At 39.9% G+C, this 19,443-nt stretch overlaps 1 protein-coding gene across 3 annotated transcripts in view; it reads right to left on the minus strand.

The window, feature by feature from the left end:
• Nucleotides 1-19,443, minus strand: part of INPP4B (inositol polyphosphate-4-phosphatase type II B) — a 965,936-nt gene that overhangs the window by 334,278 nt on the left and 612,215 nt on the right. The gene's annotated exons all lie outside the window — the stretch shown is intronic.

Genomic DNA, 19,443 nt, shown 5'->3' on the forward strand with positions numbered 1-19,443 from the left:
AAATCCAAATGAATTAAAAATATATATATAGAGGGCAATGTGAAATATCTTCTTGGAAAAACAGCTGACCTGGAAAACAGATCCAGGAGAGATCATTTGAAAATTATCGGACTACCTGAAAACCATGATCAAAACTAGGGATTAGACGTCATCTTCCAAGAGATTGTCGGGGAAAACTGCCCTGATATTCTAGAAACAGAAGGTAAAAAAAGAATAAAAAAAGGTTAAGAAGCCTTGGACTAGATGATCTCTTAAGTTTTCAGTTCTAAACTCTATAACACTACTAACTAAGATACCTACCTTGGTCTTTGGCATGTCTACTTGGGGGATTTGTCTCTTAATGGATAGTATTAAAATATAGAGAGAGCAAAGGTGCTTTTAAGGATCAAAATGTTCATAGACGTGATTAATTTTACAACATTCCTTTCTCTTCTCCATCAGCTTTACTGTTGCCCTGGATTCCACTATAAGAGTGGACAAAGGGGATGGGGGGGGGGGGGCGGTACTGTCACTACTTATATATTCTGGAGTTAGGCTGGAAAATAATAAATAGCTCACATTTACATGTGTATATATACAAATTAAGTGCCTACTATATGCCAAAGGAAAAACAAAACAGTCCCTGCCTCCAAGTAGCTTTCCATCATTACCAATTACTCCTGAAAGGACCCTAGTCCTAGAACAGGATATTGTTTTGACCACAAACATGAGGATACCTTGAGGTAGAATGGCATGATGAAGAGAGTATTAGATTTGCAGTCAGAATGACAATGTATCAAATTAGGACTTAGAGGGCAGCTAGGTGGCACAGTGGATAGAGCACCGGCCCTGGAGTCAGGAGTACCTGAGTTCAAATCTTAGCTCAGACACTTGACACTTACTAGCTGTGTGACCTTGGGCAAGTCACTTAACCCCAATTGCCTCACTTTAAAAAAAAAAATTAGGACTTAGATACTTACTAGCTGTGTGATGCTAGTCAATTTACTGAACCTCTCTATGCCTCAATTTCCTCATCTGTAAAGAGTTGCTGGCGAGATCATCTCCAAGACCCCTTCTGACCCTAGATCCATGATCTTATAATCCCTCTCCTGGGTGTCTCTCCACAAGGCTCATGAGGTCAATACAGCTCACAAATAGATAGCACCCCAAGACTACCAGAGGGTCAATGCAATCAGAACCCTGCCAGCCTCTTTCTCCCTCACCTCATACACTTGATCAAGGACTAGTTTAAATAAGTCATTCTTAAGTTTCCTGACTTGACCAGCACTCATGAATGAGAAAACTGGTTTACTTTACCTTGGAAAAAGGTCGTACCTGCTCCTTTTCTATCTCTGAATTTTAGCTGCCTCACTGTCCCCTATGCAATGATCAATAGAGTGCATATTTCCATTTTTGTCTCTCTCAATCCAGGGCTTCTCTGCTCTGACCTCTTACAATACATTTTTTTAAACATAAAAAAGCACATCTAATGATGTTAAGAGCACCTCATGGGAATATTGTGGCACTTAGTTACTAAAAACAGTGGAAATGTTATAATCCATTATGTATATATGTTACTTTTTCAGGGCAGCTAGGTGGCACAGTGGATAGAACACCAGCCCTGGAGTCAGGAGGACCTGAGTTCAGATTCGGCCTCAGACACTTGACACTTAATAGCTGTGTGACTTTGGGTAAGTCACTTAACCCCAATTGCCTCAACAAAAACAAACAAACAAAAAAACACAAAAAACATGTATATATGTTACTTTTTCTTCAAGACACCCGGGGGGGGGGGCAGCTAGGTGGTGCAGTAGATAAAGCATGGGCCTGTGATTCAGGAGGACCTGAGTTCAAATCCGACCTCAGATACCTGACACTTACTAGCTGTGTGACCCAGGGCAAGTTACTTAACCTTCATTGCCCCACCAAAACAGACACATACACACACACACACACACACACACACACACACACCAAAAACAACAACAACAACAACAAAAACAAAACAAAAACAAAGACGCCCTGCAGGCTCTTGTCTTTTTCTATGACTTGTGTTTTCATGGGCATGGGGATCCCCAAGAGGAAACCCCTTCTACAAATACAGATCTATAATTACACTGAAAAATACAGGCTTAGAGAGGTGCCTGGGACACTGAGAGACTAAGTGATAAGATCTAGGGTCATGAAGCCAGTATGTGTGAGAGGCAACACTTGAACCCATGACTTTCTGAATCACAGACCAACTCTCTACCCACTAAGTCATACTGCTTCCCTCCATGTAGTTCCAAAGGAACTTGGTGGTAGTGTACTACAAAGGAAAGAATACTGAATTTGGAATCAAAAGCCACTGTTAGTAGATGTGTGATGCTGAGGTCTGTAGGTCTCTGTTTATTCCTGTGTACAATGGGCATAACACTGCATCCCTGTGGTATCACTAACACTATAGAGCACTTAGGTGGCACAAGACTTGAAATCAAGCAGCCTGAATTCAAATCTTGCTGACAGAATTTTCTAGCTATCTGACCCTGGGCAAATCACTCAAATCCCTGCAACCTCAGTTTTCTCATCTGTCAAATGGGGATAATAATAACTACCACCTCCCTGGGTTATTGGGAGGATCAAAGGTGTTAAGAGATTAAAAAGAAAGTGTTCTGAAAACTTTAAATCATTAATATAAAGGCTACTTTGCCCAACTGGTTTGAGAACTATGCTTTATAAACTTTGAGGGAAGGTATTTTATACAATTTCAAGCACCATATAAATGTAACCTGCTATTATTTTGTTGTGTAGTTACTTTTCAGTGGTGTCCGATTCTTTGTGACCTCATTTGGATTTTTTTGCGTTTCGTTTTTGTTTTGGGGTTTTTTTTGGGGGGGGGGTTTGGGGGGTCAAAGACAGTGGAGTGGTTTGCCATTTTCTTCTCCAGCTCATTTTACAGATAAGGAAGCTGAGCAAACAAGGTTAAGTGCCTTGCCCAGGGGCACACAACTAGTAAGTGTCTGAGGCCAGATTTAAACTCAGGAAGATGAGTCTTTCTAATTCTAGGCTCAGCACTCTATCTACTGTACCACTTATTATTATTAAATCATTACAATTCAAGCACTCTTGTTTTGTCAGCAGGAATAAAAAGAAAGGGTAATGAAATTAATTTTTTTAGTTTTATTTATTTATTTAGAATTTTTACCACCTTACATGTTAAAACAAATGGTAACATCAATTTTTAAAATTTTGTGTTCCAAATTCTCATCCTTCCTCCCTATTCCCCCCTTAAGAAGTCAAGCAATTCAATATAATTTATACATGTGCAGTCATGCAAAACATAGCAGACAAAAATTTATAAAAAAGGAACTAACAACAACAACAAAATATACTTCCATCTGCATTCACTTTCTCTCTAGATGGAATGCATTTTTCATTAGTGCTTCAGAGTTGTCTTGGATCATTGCATTGATGCAAACAACTAAGTCATTCTCAGCAGATCATCCTACAATATTGCTGTTATTTTGTATATAATACATCTCACTTTGCATCAGCTCATGTAAGTCTTTCCAGGTTTTACTGATAGCATCCTGCTCGTCTTTTTTTATATATAGTAAACTACATTTGTATAATACTTTAAAGGGAGATTTCCTTGCAAAACAAGGGGTAATGAAATTAAAGGAAACAAAATGCCTTATTTTTTCCCATAATGAAGAAGAAAGGCTTTGTTTTTATTTTTCTTCTTCTGAAATTCAGGCTTATGAGTCCAAAATTTAAACTGATCTCATGGACTTGACTATTAATATTGCCTACCTACTTCACTGCTGGGGCTAATGCAGCAAAGTGACATTCTCTGTGAACACTGATGGAGGCAAAGAGTCAAGCCTTTGCCTCCCACTTGAGTGTGATGATCACAGGTCTCTGCTGAGAGGGATTTTCAAGGCTAATCACCTACACTGAGGTCTTCATTTCCACTTACCCAGGGACCTCAAGCTGATACCAATCTCAATACCCAAGAAATGGTGCTAGTGTTCCTTAGAGGTTTAATTCTAACAAAAGATAAAATGCAGCATACACAGAAATCACCATTGATCGCCTGTCTGATTTCTTGTGCTAGTTCTCAGAAAGATTCAAATCTGATTCTAGGTAAGAGGAAAAAAAAACAATCCTGGCTACTCCAGGACTCAGAAATAAAAAGTGGGTACCTAGTTTAGATGAAAGAAATTGACTCAGATAGAGTAGAGAAGATGAAATGAGGGAGCACCAGTGATTACCCGACATATTTGTATAGTGAGATGGAAAATGGGCAGGGCTTGTTAAAAGATGCTTTCCATTTGCAAAGTGCTTCATAAGCATTTTATTAGCTAATTCTTATAACAAACAATCCTAGAAGCTAGTTACTATGCTTGTTTCCTAGTACATATATGAGAAAACTGAGTTTAAAAAAAGGAAAATGGGGACATCTAGGTGGCACAGTGGATAGAGCACCAGCCCTGGATTCAGGAGTACCCAAGTTCAAATCCAGCCTCAAACAACACTTACTAGCTGTGTGACCCTAAATAAGTCACTTAACCCCAATTGCCCTGGGGAAAAAAAAAAGAGCAAAATGGATTATTCTGGATCACTTGGCATTTGAAAATAGGCCAGTTAACAATTCTTTCTGAAGGTAGAGTAATAGAATATATGACTGGTAACACTGGGGCTATTCTAGTTCGATGGTACCTGTCTTCATTTCCCCCCCCACCCCATTCAGTGTTATGACCTGCCTCCTTTTTTAGGCAAGTTGCTAATAACCAGAATGTCAACAGTGCAATACTGAATACTCTAGGTCCATGTTTTGGGTGGCTAATTTCTTCTATTCGTTTCAGCCACAATAGGGTAAGAGGCAGATACTACAGTAGAAAAGGCATTGGATTTGGAGTCAGAAAACTTAGATTTTAGTCCTGCTTGTATTTCTGTCCCTTGTTAGACCTTAGCCAAGTTATTTTTATTTTTTTTTTTGTGAGGCAATTGGGGTTAAGTGACTTGCCCAGGGTCATACAGCTAGTAAGTGTCAAGTGTCTGAGCTAAGATTTGAACTCAGGTCCTCCTGAATCCAGGGCCGGTGCTCTATCCACTGTGCCACCTAGCCGCCCCAGCCAAGTTATTTCAATACACACAAGGCTCCATTTTCTCAGCTGTAAAAAATTGTTGGGGGAAGGGAAGACTAAATGATCTCTAAGGTCTATTCTGGCTCTGAATTGTAAGATCATGTTGTCAGGCATATTGATGATGTCTATTATTTCAATTAATCATAAGCTTCTAGAATGAGAACTGGAAAACAAAAAACAACAACCAACCAACCTTAGAGATCTCAGCTAAACTAATTCCTTAATTTCACATAAGAGAAAACTGGGACCTAGAAGTATTAAGTGACATTTTCACAAGTTCACACAGAAAGTGACAGAATTGAGCTTTGAACTTGAGTTTCTTCTTCCAAATCCTGTGATTTTCCACTTAGCACAGTGCCTGGCACATAGTAGGCACTTGATAAGTGAGTGTTTCCTTCTTTCCTCCCTACTCTACCAAATTCTTTTTTTTCCTTTTTTTTTTTTTTAAAAGCAAGACAATGAGGATTAAGTGACTTGCCCAGGGTCACACATCGAGTAAGTGTCAAGTGTCTGAGGTCGCATTTGAACTCAAGTCCTCCTGAATCCAGGGCCTGTGCTTTATCCACTGTGCCACCTAGCTGTCCCTATTGTCTTTCAACCTTATGATCCAGTATACTCTGAGGAATCCTAAAAAGGAAAGATATCATTGGAGTCGCCTCTATTTCCAAGGAGAACTGGACAATTGAGCTATCAGGAGATACCTTTGACTGGGACCCTCTAAAGAAAAGGTACCGTGGAATTGAGTCACACCTGTCAGTCACCTCCATGTCTGGGATAGCCAATTCGGATGCACAGCCCTGATGTGAATTCATGCATGCATGCATACAATCAGTCAGTCAGTCACTTATTATTTGCTTGGGTTAAGGCAAAAATTTTCTATCTGAATACACCATAAAATAGATTCCAGCAAGATGAGTTTAAACCAGTTATAAAAACCAATATGCATTATCTAGAGGTTCCTACTTTCTGGATACCTCCCTTTCCCCATGAATTATTATAATAGCTAACACTTATATAGAGCTCACTATGTGCCAGGTACTATACTAAGTATGTTATAAATATCTCATTTGATACTAACAATAGGGGCAGCTAGGTGGCACAGTGGATAGAGCACCGGCCCTGGAGTCAGGAGGACCTGAGTTCAAATCCGACCTCAGACAATTAACACTTACTAGCTGTGTGACCCTGGGCAAGTCACTTAACCCCAATTGCCTCACTTAAAAAACAAAAACAAGACAATACTAACAATAACCCTGCAAGGTTAGGTGCTATTAATAGCCCCATTTTGCAGATGAGAAAACTGAGGTTGAAAGTGTTTAAGTCACTTGCCCAAGGTCACACAGCTAGAAGTATCTGAGGCTAGATGTGAACTCAGATCTTCCTGACTGTAGACCCAGCACTGTGTTCTTGTACCTACCACCAAGCTGCCTAGAAGCAGACAAAGGACTGTCCTGCTTGCCTACCACTCTCACTAAATTGTTTTGGGGGATGAGTGTGGAGGACATAAAGAATTTAAAAATGTAATCAGGGCAGCTAGTAGATAAAGCATAGGTCCTGGATTCAGGAGGACCTGAGTTCAAATCCAGGCTCAGATACTTACTAGCTGTGTGACCATGGGCAAGTCACTTAACCCTTATTGCCCCCCACCACCAAAAAGTAATCAATCAGAGCAGAAGTGCCCCTCTGTTCTTAAAAAGAATTTATTTCTCTTTTACATTTTCATCCCTTTCCTATTTTCTCCTCCTTGTCTCTTTTTTCTCTTTCTTTCCCTCTTTCCATTTTCAATCTCATTCAACTTTTCTCTTTCGCTATTATTTTATTCAACTTGTCACACCTTGCCCAAAAGTCACAAACACACACATATAACCATATATATCCAGAAGAGATGGTCTGTTCAACCACCAGAAACAGAAGCATCTCAGGGAGTCATAGGGCATGCAAGTTACGATGCCAGAACATCGTGACAACAAGGGCAAAGTCCTTAGTCTGATTTTCTCATGGACAAGTTGACATTTTTTTTTAATCATTCCATAGACTATAAGCTAAGTCACCTCTCAAATGCAGGAAACAAATTAAATAAGGTAAATGGAACATTATAAACAAAACCCCATTAGGGAGAAAACCTGTTTAATAATCATAGTATTAACAACTCAAATTCAGCAAGCATTTATTGTATCTAATAACAATTATTCTCTCCCTTACACACACACAAATATAAATGTATTTTGCATGTGAAATAAAGCCTTCCCCAAATACAAATATTTATAGTAGAAACCACAGAGAACAACCCCATGAGGCAGGTGTTACAGGTATTACCCTCATTTAACAAATGAAAATTAGGTGACTTTCCTAAGGTCACAGAACTAGGGAAAGGGCAGTGATACTACAGATAGCTCTTATTCCAAGTCTAGACCTCTTTCCATTACACTCTGTTGACTTTCACATTCATCACATTAAAATCAACAAACATTTGCTTAAGTACCTACTATGTGCCAGATATTGTACTGAGGATAAGGAGACAAAAAAGCAATAACCCTCAGTTCCCAGGGACTTAGAGTCTCCTGGGAAGACAACTGCATATGCTCAATAAGATATAACACAAGAGAAGGTATGAAGGGCCAGAGTAGAAGATAAAATACTCTTGGGATGTTCGATCCAAGAGAATACCCTAATAAGAGCTGGGTGGAGGATGAAGGAGAGATCAGAACAGACTGCACAGCTAAGCCTAGAAGTAAGACAGTCATTCCAAATGGAAGAGCTGAGGAAAGATAGGCAGCATCTTGCACTCCTGTACTTTGCTGGTCATTGAAGCAGGGAGACATGAGTTTGAATCATGTCTACACTGACTGGGGCTGGGTGATGCTTCCCCCTCAATTGTCCAATAGGTAAGACAGGAATAATGACTGGACCTATCTATCTCACAGAATTATTGGACAGCTCAAATGAGACCATGTAGATAAATTACCTTAATAATGCCTCTAAAAGGATCAGGTGTTATTATTCTAAGCATAAGAGGTAGTCTGTGAAAATGCCCAGAGGTAGAAAGTGCTACTTTGAGCTTGTGAAACTTCTAGTCATAAGATCATTAGTTCATGGATTTATTTCATATTTCTACCATAACTAGGATTCATAATGAATGAACTCAGTCAATATACATTTATTAAGCACCTACTATGTGCCAGGTAGGGGCAACTAGGCAGCACAGGGGATAGATAGTCCTGAAGTCAGAAAGATTCTGGTCTTGGACACTTACTAGCCCTGTGACCCTGGGTGAGTCATTTAACTTTTTTTGCCTTAGTTTCCTCATTTGTAAAATGCACTGGAGAAGGAAGAAAATGGCAAACCACTCTAAGTATCTTTGCCAAGAAAACCCCAAATGAGGTCATAAAGAGTCAGACACAACTGAAAACCACTTTAACAACAAAATGTACAGTCTAAGTTCTGGAGATAATAACAAGGGTATGAAAGTGAGTGGGTTATATAAGGTCAGAAATTTCTTAATTTGCAGCGAGACTGTGGAAGATGTCCAGTGGTAGCTTTCATGCAATTCAAAATGGAGCCCCTAACTTGTCAGTCTTATCTTAGTGGGCTATAAAAGAAGACCATCATCATGAGTAAGTGGAGGGAGATTTATAGGCCCAGTTTAAATGCCTGGAGCTGGATTTACAAAACTCTGTAGCATCTCATCAGATCAACTTTTGAAGAAAAACTCACTTGTTGGAGAGAGAGGACAAGTTTTGTGGGGGTTAGAGGGAGAGGCAGGATGGGAAACAGAGATCCCAGGATACCTTGAGGACTACTTAGGGAGACCACAGCCAGGAGTGGGTTGGAGGCACAAAGTGATACATAAAGAACTTACCTAGGGGCTAGCCTCTCTCCAGAGGAAATACACCACTAGGTAGCTTCTGATTTTTAACTAATCATTCTTGCTAATTAAGGTTAAATCCAGTAGTTTCAAAACTATTGAAAGGCCACAGGCATTCTCACTGTCCCCTAAATTTCCATATCATCAAGCAAAGGCCCAGATGTCCCCTCCTTTCCCTCAGGAATGATTCTGAGTTGAGTCCTCCTGGATTCTAATATTTGATGAAAACAAGCATGTGCCTGCTCAATCAAGGTCTGAAAGAAATCTGCCAACAGTCCTCAAATTTTAAAACATATTCCACTTTTTCTTTTGATATGTCTCAAGAGACTTCCATGAGAACCTGGACCTAAGAAGGAACACATGGCAGATGAATGTTAAAGGTTTTCTTCCTAGTTGTGCCAAGGGCAACAGAAATGTTGGGTGACAGCCAGCAAGGTGACTTTGGTAAAACAAAGTAGAGCTAATACCAATTTTGCAAGTGAAATAGGAATTTTTGTAGAGTCTAGTTTTAGAAACTTTTCACAGTATCAAAATAATTCTCGAAATACCAAGACAAGAAGGACCAAAGTAATTTTAGTGTACCAACTTTACCTTTATTTTTTTTTTAGGCAAGTCAAGTGACTTGCCCAGGGTCACACAGTCAGTAAGTGTCTGAGGCTGGATTTGAACTCAGGTCCTCCTGACTCCAGGGCAGGTGCTTTACCCACTGTGCCTCCTAGCTTCCCCCCTTTCTTCCTTTTAAGATTAAAGATAACATTTCCAGTCTCTGATTTACAAGATAAGGATTGACTGAAGTGTTCCACAAGGAAATACCATGGAACATTAGAAACAGAAGTGGATCTGGAGTTGGAAAGCCTAGGTTGAAACCCTGGCCCTGCCGTTTATCAGCTATGTGATGCTAGTCATTTCATTCTCTCTCAGCCTCAGTTTCCTTATATGTAGAATGATCTTCCCTCTGAAAAATAAAGGGCCCTTCTAACTGCAAACCAATATTCCTTCTCAAACTTCAATTAATTTTGCATCTTACACATACTTACATTGAATATCAATAAATGCTTTAAATAAAAAAAATCTGAATGCTAATTGATTCCCAGGGCCATAGCCACAGTCTCCAGAAAATGGCTTAAGACTAAGAAAAGAGAAGCAGAGAGTATCTATTTGCATAGGCATATACATTATAAATGAATGAGCAGAGGGATTGATTGAAAAGGAAAATGTCTGCCTTCTCTTTGTCCCAATCCCAGGCCTCCTCCGATCTACCAGCCCTCTCCACTGTGCAGAGTCTACCCAACACCACCCCCTCAGTCTTAATGGAAAGGAAGTAAGTCTAGATAAAAGCCTTTCAAGACTCTGCCCTTTCCCCCGAATGCCAGTAACACAACTCCATATAAGCACATAGCCCATTCCATAAACACACTCTGACATGGCTTTCAGTGCTTCCTTCCTCTCTTGACATTCAATTCCTTCTGAAATCCCAACTCAGCCTCCTCCTGCATTCAGCTGTGGACGTCCCAGGCAAGGCAAGTCAACAAAACACAACAAGAACATAAAACAACAGACACCCTTTGGGAAATGTAAATATCCCTGCCATGGCTTCAGGGTTATGTGGATCAAGATTTCATTCAAAAAGGTTTATTTTTCTAGCCTCTGTTGAAATAAGCCTTGCTTCAGAGACTCCTGCCCATATCTGTAGGGTACTTACTATTCCAGCAACAGGCTAGTTTTCTCATATCATGATGCACAAAGTTAGATTTTTCATGCTGAAAGGGGAAATCGAACCTCAGATGGTCAGAGAACTGTAAATTTGGAGATAAAAGAGACTTTGGAGACCACTGAGTCTACTCACTTGCTCCCATTTTAGAGAGGAAGCTGAGAGAGGTTTAAATAATTTACTCTGGGTCTCCTGGCCAACTAGCATCTGAGGCAGGGTTTGAACTCAGGTTTTCCTTACTCCAAGTACAGCACACTATCCCATATGCCATCTGACTGGTAAATGGCTTGCAAAAGGAAAGGAAGTATCAATTCTCCAGAATCCCTACTGTTTGACCATATTCCCTTTAAAGGAGAGCCTTTTGAAGTTAAGGATGTAGGGCTGGCAGGAAACTTCAACATTACTTTGTCTTAACTGTTTTAGTTTACAGATTAAAAGCAAAACAAAACAAAAACACAAAAAAACAGTCAGAAAGGAGGAGTTTTGGGCAAAGATACAAAAGTAGCAACTGGGGCTTGAAACTAGGGCCCCTAACCACAAATCCAGAGCCACTGTTCTATTCTGCTCACAGTCAATGCAAGTAGTAACAGGACACCTCAGTGGTGAAATGGGTAGAGCGTCAGGCCTGGAGTCAGGAAGATTAATTTTTCTGAGTTAAAATTAGGTTTCAAACACTTACTAGCTGTGTGACCCTGAGCAAGTCACTTAACCCTGTTTGCCACAGTTTTCTCATTTATAAAATCAGCTAGAGGAGAAAATGGTAAAGTGATTCAGTATCTTTTTGGGGTTTTTTGTTTTTGTTATTTTTCTGCGGGGCAGTGAAGGTTAAGTTACTTGTTCAAAGTCACACAGCTAGTAAGTGTCAAGTGTTTGAGGCCAGATTTAAACTCAGGTCCTCCTGAATCCAGGGCCAGTGCTTTATCCACTGTGCTACCTAGCTGCCCCCTCCAGTACCTTTTTTAAGAAAACCCCAAATGGGGGTCACAAAGAGCTGTCTGATTGCTGCCAACACACATCACCATATGCCTATCTTGGATCCCCTTAATTTTACAGAATGTTCCATAAAAGAGCTAATGTGGATTAGATATGGAAATAGCATCATCCAATGGAAAGAACCTTGGGATTGGAGTTTGAAACCTATCTCTGCCTTTTATTAGCTGGGTAACCTTAGGCAATTCACTCTGAACTTGTTTTCTCCTCTATAAAATAGGGAATAATAATGCTTGCCCTGGCTACCTCACAGGGTTGTTATGAAAATCAAATATGCTAGTGCATATGGACATATGGGAGAGCATCGGTTCATACCTCAATAGTGCCCTGCAGCATTACAGTAAACATAATGATCATTAACCACAATCAAATAAATGTACAGGACAAGGGGGCAAAACCTTCTCCCCAACTCCTTAGCTTTTTTTTTTTTTGGGGGGGGTGGTTCAGGGTAATGAGGGTTAAGTGACTTTCCCAGGGCCACACAGCTAGTTAAGTGTCAAGTGTCTGAGGCTGGATTTGAACTCAGGTCCTCCTGAATCCAAGGCCAGTGCTTTATCCACTGCGCCACCTAGCTGCCCCCCTCCTTAGCTTTTAACAAGGCAGAAGCAAAACAATTAGCAAACAAGAGATGAGCAAATAAGAGACCCCAATGTTTTTTTGTCCAGTGGAGAGCCTCTATGAATGGAAGCTGTGACTACCATTGTGTTATGTGGTAGATTAGCTACATCTAATAAGAAACTGAAACCTATTTCTAAAGAGAAACCCCATCTCTCTCCATGGCAGATTTCCCACAAAACCCCAAGTAGTCTGGCAGAGGCAACTAGTAAACATACACACAAGGCTGCCTAATTCTTCCAGGCAGCATGCAGGAAAAGATATAGCAAATAAAAGTAAATCAGCTTAGAATGGATTAGAAAGTTTTGGTGACACAACGTTGAGGATAAACTGGTTTTCACTGACATAAAAATGATTTAGTTGAAACAATTATGATTCTTAACCATGAAAACTGATGGCCATGAAGTCATTCTCCATAAGAGAGCAAATATATCAGACAAATTTCCACATTCAGAGAAATCCTGATAAGTTCCCTATTTTCGAATGAATTTTATTTGGATCTTTTGGTGAGTCCCTGGTCAATAATAACTTTTATTATTGTTTTCTCGTCGATTAGTCATGTCTGACTCTTTGTGACCTCATCTGGGGGTTTTCTTGGCCAAGAAACTGGGGTGGTTTGCCAATTCTTTCTCCAACTCACTTTATGGCTGGGGAACCTGAGGGAGAGAAGGTTAAGTGACTTGCCCAGGTTGGCACAGGTAGGGTCTGAGGCCAGATTTGAGTTCAGAGCCTCCTGGCCCAGCATTCTATCCACTGGACAACCTAGCCGTCCCTCAATGATGATGATGATAATGATAGCTAATATTTATATTTCATCATGTGTCAGGCACTGTACTACATGCTGTACAATTATTATCTCATTTGATCCTTACAACAACCCTAGGATATAGATATTATTATTATCTCCATTTTACAAATGAAGAAACTGTGTCAAAATGAGGTTAAGGACAGGGTCACAAAACTAGAAACTATCTGAGGCTGGATTTGAACTCAAGTCTTCCAATTCCAGACCTTGCACTCTACCTATTCTACCACCTGTCTATTCTCATAGTCCAAATGAACAAGTTCTCAAATTACTGTATCAAAATTATATCAAATTGTATCAAATTACTGTATCAAAAATATATCAGTAGATAAAGCACTGATGCTGGATTCAGGATGACCTGAGTTTTCAAATCCGGCCTCAGACACTTGACACTTACTAGCTGTGTGACCCTGGGCAAGTCACACCTGTGTGTATGTATATGTATAGATATGTATATATACATATATGTGTGTATGTATAAATTCAATTCAGAGAAGGAGGGCACAGTCATACTCTGAATACCAGCCTAAGTGGGGTGACCATGCAGAGTGTGGGTGACTCTGAGCACCAAGAAGGGCGGCACAGAAACTTAGATTCTCCCTCATCTCCAGTAACAAAGTCACAATCTCAAGCAAGGCTGTCCTGGCTCCCCCTTGGTGACTTTCTCAGGATCAGGCACTTTCGCCTCATAATTATGTTTTTGTAATTCATGAATATTTTGAAAGGAAAGAACATTTTTCCCCTGACCCTCCAACAATTCCAGCCTCCCTTTTAGAAAGAATCTCTGAAGAGGTCTATTCCCAACCTGCTCTTATGGGGTGTGGCATGTACAAGTCCCATTCTCCAGTAGCTTGGCAGTATTTGATCCCCCAATCAATCAACATTTATGACCTTCTTGAGAGCAGAGTCTGTCTTTTGCCTTTCTTTATATCCCCAGTGTTGAACGCAGTGTCCAGCACATAGCAGGCATTTAATGATGATACTTGACTGATTGACAAACACACCAAACTCATAACTTTCCACTGGCAGGAGGGTTTAAAGTTAGCAGACTCTATGTGAAAAAGTACAGGGAATACATCATGTTATTAGAATTGATTCGAAAATTTTGGTCCCGGAGTAGACTATTAAGGAGTATCTCATGGGGGTCGTGCACAGTCTGAGCAGGCTAATTTGCAGAAATGTATCAGTCTTAGGAAACAACCAAAAACAGCAGGAACAGAAGGACCTTAAGCATTGAATAGTATAGTACCTATTAACATATGCATCTTCCTTTGAATTCATTCTCATAAAATTCTGGAAACTGCCAGTATTTTTAAAAGTTATGACAAGAATGTTAAAAGAGTAAAATATTGGACTAAGCAGGGCAGAAGCTGAAAAATAGAACTGTGTCCCTTACCCCTGACCTAATGTTCTTCTGACTTAATACTTTAGGGAACACAGACACTAGACACAGATTTTGAGTCCATGGAAAAGAAAATTGTTTGAGAGGAGATTCTTTTTTATTTTTATTTTTACCAGAAATAAACAAAATGTATCCCAAAAGCCAGAAGACTATAGCAGTCTTGATTTATTTGGTTTCTGGTAAAGGCAAAGGAAAAAGAGGGAAATCAGCAGTCATCTAGAAATTGCAAATATCATTTCCTCAAAAAGGGTTTTGATGAGAAATATGACCTTTTCATCTCTTCATTTGTTTATTAACTTCCTTTCCCTTTAGAGGTACAAAGTCAAAGGAACTGCACCCATTGTTTGGTCAGTTACTCCCTGACATTCTATTTTAAGTAAAAGCATGGTATAGCCATCTTCACTCCTTCCCTTTGCTCCTGTTTCCACTCTTGACTCTTCCAACTTGTTTCTTTATTTTTGTTTTTTGTTTTTTACCATTTCTCAATGCCCTTCTCACCTTTGAAGATGCTTCCACCTTCCTGAGAGTATCTTCTCTCCTTTCCCCACTTCATTTTTTAGCTTCCTTTCCTCTTCCTCCATTAGAATGTCAGTGCATTGAGGGCAGGAGCTATCTTTCTTTTCCAGTACTTACCACAGTGTTTGGCACATAGGAAGCACTTAATGAGTGTTTCTTGCCTTGACTTGATATACACACTTGTAGTTTCCATGGTCACATTTTGTTCTGTTTTTCCCTTTGTATAGTGCATTCAGCTTAGAGAACCTAAGATTTCATTCTGGCTACACCGCTTATCAGTGGAATCCTGGTCATGCCTCATCCCCTTTCTGGGCTTCAGTTTCCTTACTTATGGAATGAAAGGGTTGGACTGAGGGATCTCTGCGGTTCCCTTTAGTTCTATGACTTCCTGCCCTATAGTGTTATCTGGTCTTAAAAACAAGGTTCCTATTCATAGTAGATGGAACTACACAACTTCATCGATCTTAACCAATCTGAGTACCATAAAGCTAAATAATAGAATTAAAAGAGAACTAATTGGAAGATGAGAGTGACTACTAACTATTTTCATTCAATAGCTAACAAAGAAATGGGGATCTAATGAAGGATAGTTTTAAAAGCAGCACATGACTGTCAGGTCACTTCAGGTATTAAAGGAAAGGCTAGAGAAGAACTGATGTGTGTTATCAAGGGGAGATTTCATGGCAGATTAGGGTTCTTAAACAGGGGTCCTTGAATTTTTTAAAAAAATATTTTAGATGGGGGCAGCTAGGTGGTGCAGTGGATAGAGCACCGGCCCTGGATTCAGGAGGACCTGAATTCAAAGCCGGCCTCAGACACTTAACACTTACTAGCTGTGTGACCTTGGGCAAGTCACTTAACCCCAATTGCCTCAATTTAAAAAAAATTAGATGACTAATTATAATCTCATGTATTTTATTTTATCTTATTTTATTTTTGCAGGGCAATGAGGGTTAAGTGACTTGTCCAGGGTCACACAGCTAGTAAGTGTCAAGTGTCTGAGGCCGGATTTGAACTCAGGTCCTCCTGAATCCAGGGCTGGTGTTTTATCCAACTGAGCCGCCTAGCTGCCCCTCATGTATTCTACTTTAAGCATTTAAAAACATTCTGACAAGTGGTAAGTAGGTTTCACCAGACTGGCACAGAAGTCTAAAACAGGTAAAGAATCTCTTATTTAGATGATTTCTAGGTCACCATTACATTCTCACATCCTATATTTCTATTTGCTAATACTTTGGACAGATCAGTACCATTTATCTTTCACATCTTGAAGAGACCTTTCCCTTCACTCTGGTGGAACAGTTAGGCTGTTCCTGGTTTTGTCCCACAACAAAGCTGTAATGAGGATCAAATGAGGAAATATTTGTATTAAAGTGCTTTGCAAAGCTTGAAGCCTCATATAAACACAGGCTACTCTTGCTGGTGGTATTATTATAGGCACAGAGACATCTGCAGCTACCCTCTCTTCACAGTAAGTGCTTAGTAATCAAAATTAAGAGACACAGGCTAGCTAAGGAAAAACAATAGCAGTTCCAATAACAAACCCTCCTCAAATCTTCTAGCAAATGTGTAAGAGGCAACTTGCAGGAGAGAGCATGTTGGAGAAAGGGATCTAGCTCTTGTTCAGTCAGAGGACCGGTATTGAAACACTGCCTCAGTTGCTACTCCCTGTGGGACTTGGGATGAGCCATTTAATCCTGCTGTTTCCTCATCTATTAAATGGACGGACTCGATGGCCCAAGTTTATTCTAACCCTAGATGTATGTTCTTAAAAATGTGAATACACAAGATTTACTCATTAGATCCACACTCTAAAGATGTTATTTAAAAGGAAGAAAATGGCCTATCTTTATAAAAATGTCCTTGAGATTTCCTGTATGATATTATCCCTAACTCTACCCCCCCCCCAAAAAAAACAACCTACAAAGAACCTACACATCTAATGAGTGAAAAAGAATTCCTAATAAATCATGGCATACTGATGTGTTGGTATTGCAATGCCTCAATGAGGCATAGTTAGATGGGAGGCTAAAATGACTTGGAACGTGATTCCAATGACAGACTTTCCCTGGTTTTGTTTAATACAGAGGGGCTCAGATTGATCACTAGTTGATTAAATCTTTGGCACGATAACCTATTAAGTAAAGAAAAATGCCAAGCGGCCATCAATCATCTGTGGCCCCTTTCCATTTCCGCCATGGCGGCGGCAAAACATAGAGCAGAACAACCATAGAGTTTTGTTTTGTTTTGTTTCATTTTGGTTTTGTTTTCTGTTTTTTAAAGATCATCTATGCACGTTAATTTGACTACTGGTATTCTAAATATGAGATCTACATCCAACAACGATTGAACTGAGGCACTATTGAATGAAGCCAATCTCATTAGTACTGACATTTTCACTATGGATGAAACCGGAGATGTAAAGAATGTTTCAAAAGTTCTCCTCAGAGATGTGGCAAAAGGAGGGAAGAGAATCAATTTCATTTTGTGTCCAAGACAAAAAGAAGCGTTATTTTTGCAAGATTCTGGGTCACCTTAAGATGAAAATAAACAAAAGCTAACTACGGTTTAGCAACTGGCCAGTGAGCGCTTATTGAGTCTCTACTGTGTACTGGGCACAGTGCTAGGCTCTGTGAATACAGATATAAAAATAAAGTTATCCCCCGCTTTCAAGGAGCTTACATCCTATTGAAGTGGCTTCCATTCATATGTAGAAGCATATACAAAATAAATATGGGGTGTGTAATTTAAGATTCTAAATGTGGATTCTAATCTGTTCCCCCAGTTTTGGGGGAAACTGACCAAAATCACTGATAAAACAAGTTTAGGTTTTTAAGGGTTTATTGGAAAATAGAAAGAAAAAGATTGAGAACAGAATTCCAACAGCCTGGCATTCCTATCTTTCCTCAAATTTCCTGTGAAGTCCTCTGCCGCCACCACCACCAAGTCAGGAACCCAAAAGCCCAAGAGCTCTCCTCACAGGCTCCCTCTCCTCCTTCCTGTCTCTTCCCAGAAAATAGGAGGCTCCTCAAGTTGATTGGCTGGTAGCCTTGATAGACAGCACCCATGAGCAAACGTCATTTCCTGATGCCAAGGAAAAGCCACAATGCCTCTGAGGCATTTTCCTCATGGTGGAGCTTTCCCACAGCAAGTCTCCAGTAGGTGGCATCATTCCAATCATTACAGGGGGATGTTGATAACTGGGATGAACAGGAAAGGTGGCATATGGCGGAGAGCATTTAACTTGAACAAAATAAAGTGAAAAAGAGGCAGCTTGGTCACATAGTGGACAGAGTGCCAGACTTAGGAGTCAGGAAAACCCGATTTCAAATCCCACACCTGATGTTTAACTGTGTAACCCTGGGCAAGTCCATGTTTCTTAGCCTGTTTCCTCACCTGCAAAATGGGTATAGTAAAGCATCTGCCTACAAGGGTTGTTGTGAGGTCAAATGAGAGAACAAATTTCAAGTGTTTTCCAGCCTTAGAGTGCTAAATAAATGTTGGCTATTTTATTCGTTCAGCTACGTGGCACAGTAGCTAAAGTGTTGGGCCAGGAGACATGAAGACTCATCTTTGGGAGTTCAGAGCCAGCCTCAGATGCATAATTGGCTATGGGTCCCTGGTCAAGTCACCTAATCCTGTTTGCCTCAGTTTCCTCATCTGTAAAATGAGCCGCTCCAGTATCTCTACAAAGAACTGCCCCCCCAAAAAAGAAAACCCCAAATGGTATCACAAAGAGGTGGACATAACTGAAACAAATGAACAACAACAGAGATTGAAATAAAGAATTCTATCACAAAAGTAATGAACAGCAATTAAGAGGCACAGATCTGCCAGAATTTCTAGAGTGATCTCTTCTCACTGTTCATGGCAGTAGAAACACTATATTTTTGTTCTATCACCTCAGGACTCAATGAACCTTATGAGCAAGTTTAAATGACAACCAAGTGAATGATGGTTGGAAAATGGTACCTTACCATGGAGATGAAATTTCTGCTTAAAGTGGCACTAGCTTAAAGACACTAAGGGATCATTTTCTTATCTCTCAAAGAGGGGAAGATGCCAACAGAATGGAAATTGATGGAATATCCAGAAAGTGGAATACATCATGGATGTAATATGTATATATGAATGTGTTCATACATACATTTGTAAATATATATCTTTACACAAATAGAAATGCAAATGTATATGGGCAAGAGGTGGTGGTTGTGGTATCAGGAGGAACAAAGTTCCTAAGGGCATTAAGAGTGGAGGAAAACTCCCCAACTCTTCTTACTCCTCCTACTCATTGCTTTGGATTATTTAAAAACCACACTTAACTGACTTTAACAATCACCAAGCACAGAAGTGCCTTAGCTGCAGGGTTCAAAGAAAATTAAGGGGGAAGGAAATCCAGCAGTTTGGATGCCAGCATAAAACTCAGTAGCT

This window comes from Dromiciops gliroides, chromosome 6, assembly GCF_019393635.1.
Source record: "Dromiciops gliroides isolate mDroGli1 chromosome 6, mDroGli1.pri, whole genome shotgun sequence".
Lineage (NCBI taxonomy): Eukaryota > Metazoa > Chordata > Mammalia > Microbiotheria > Microbiotheriidae > Dromiciops > Dromiciops gliroides.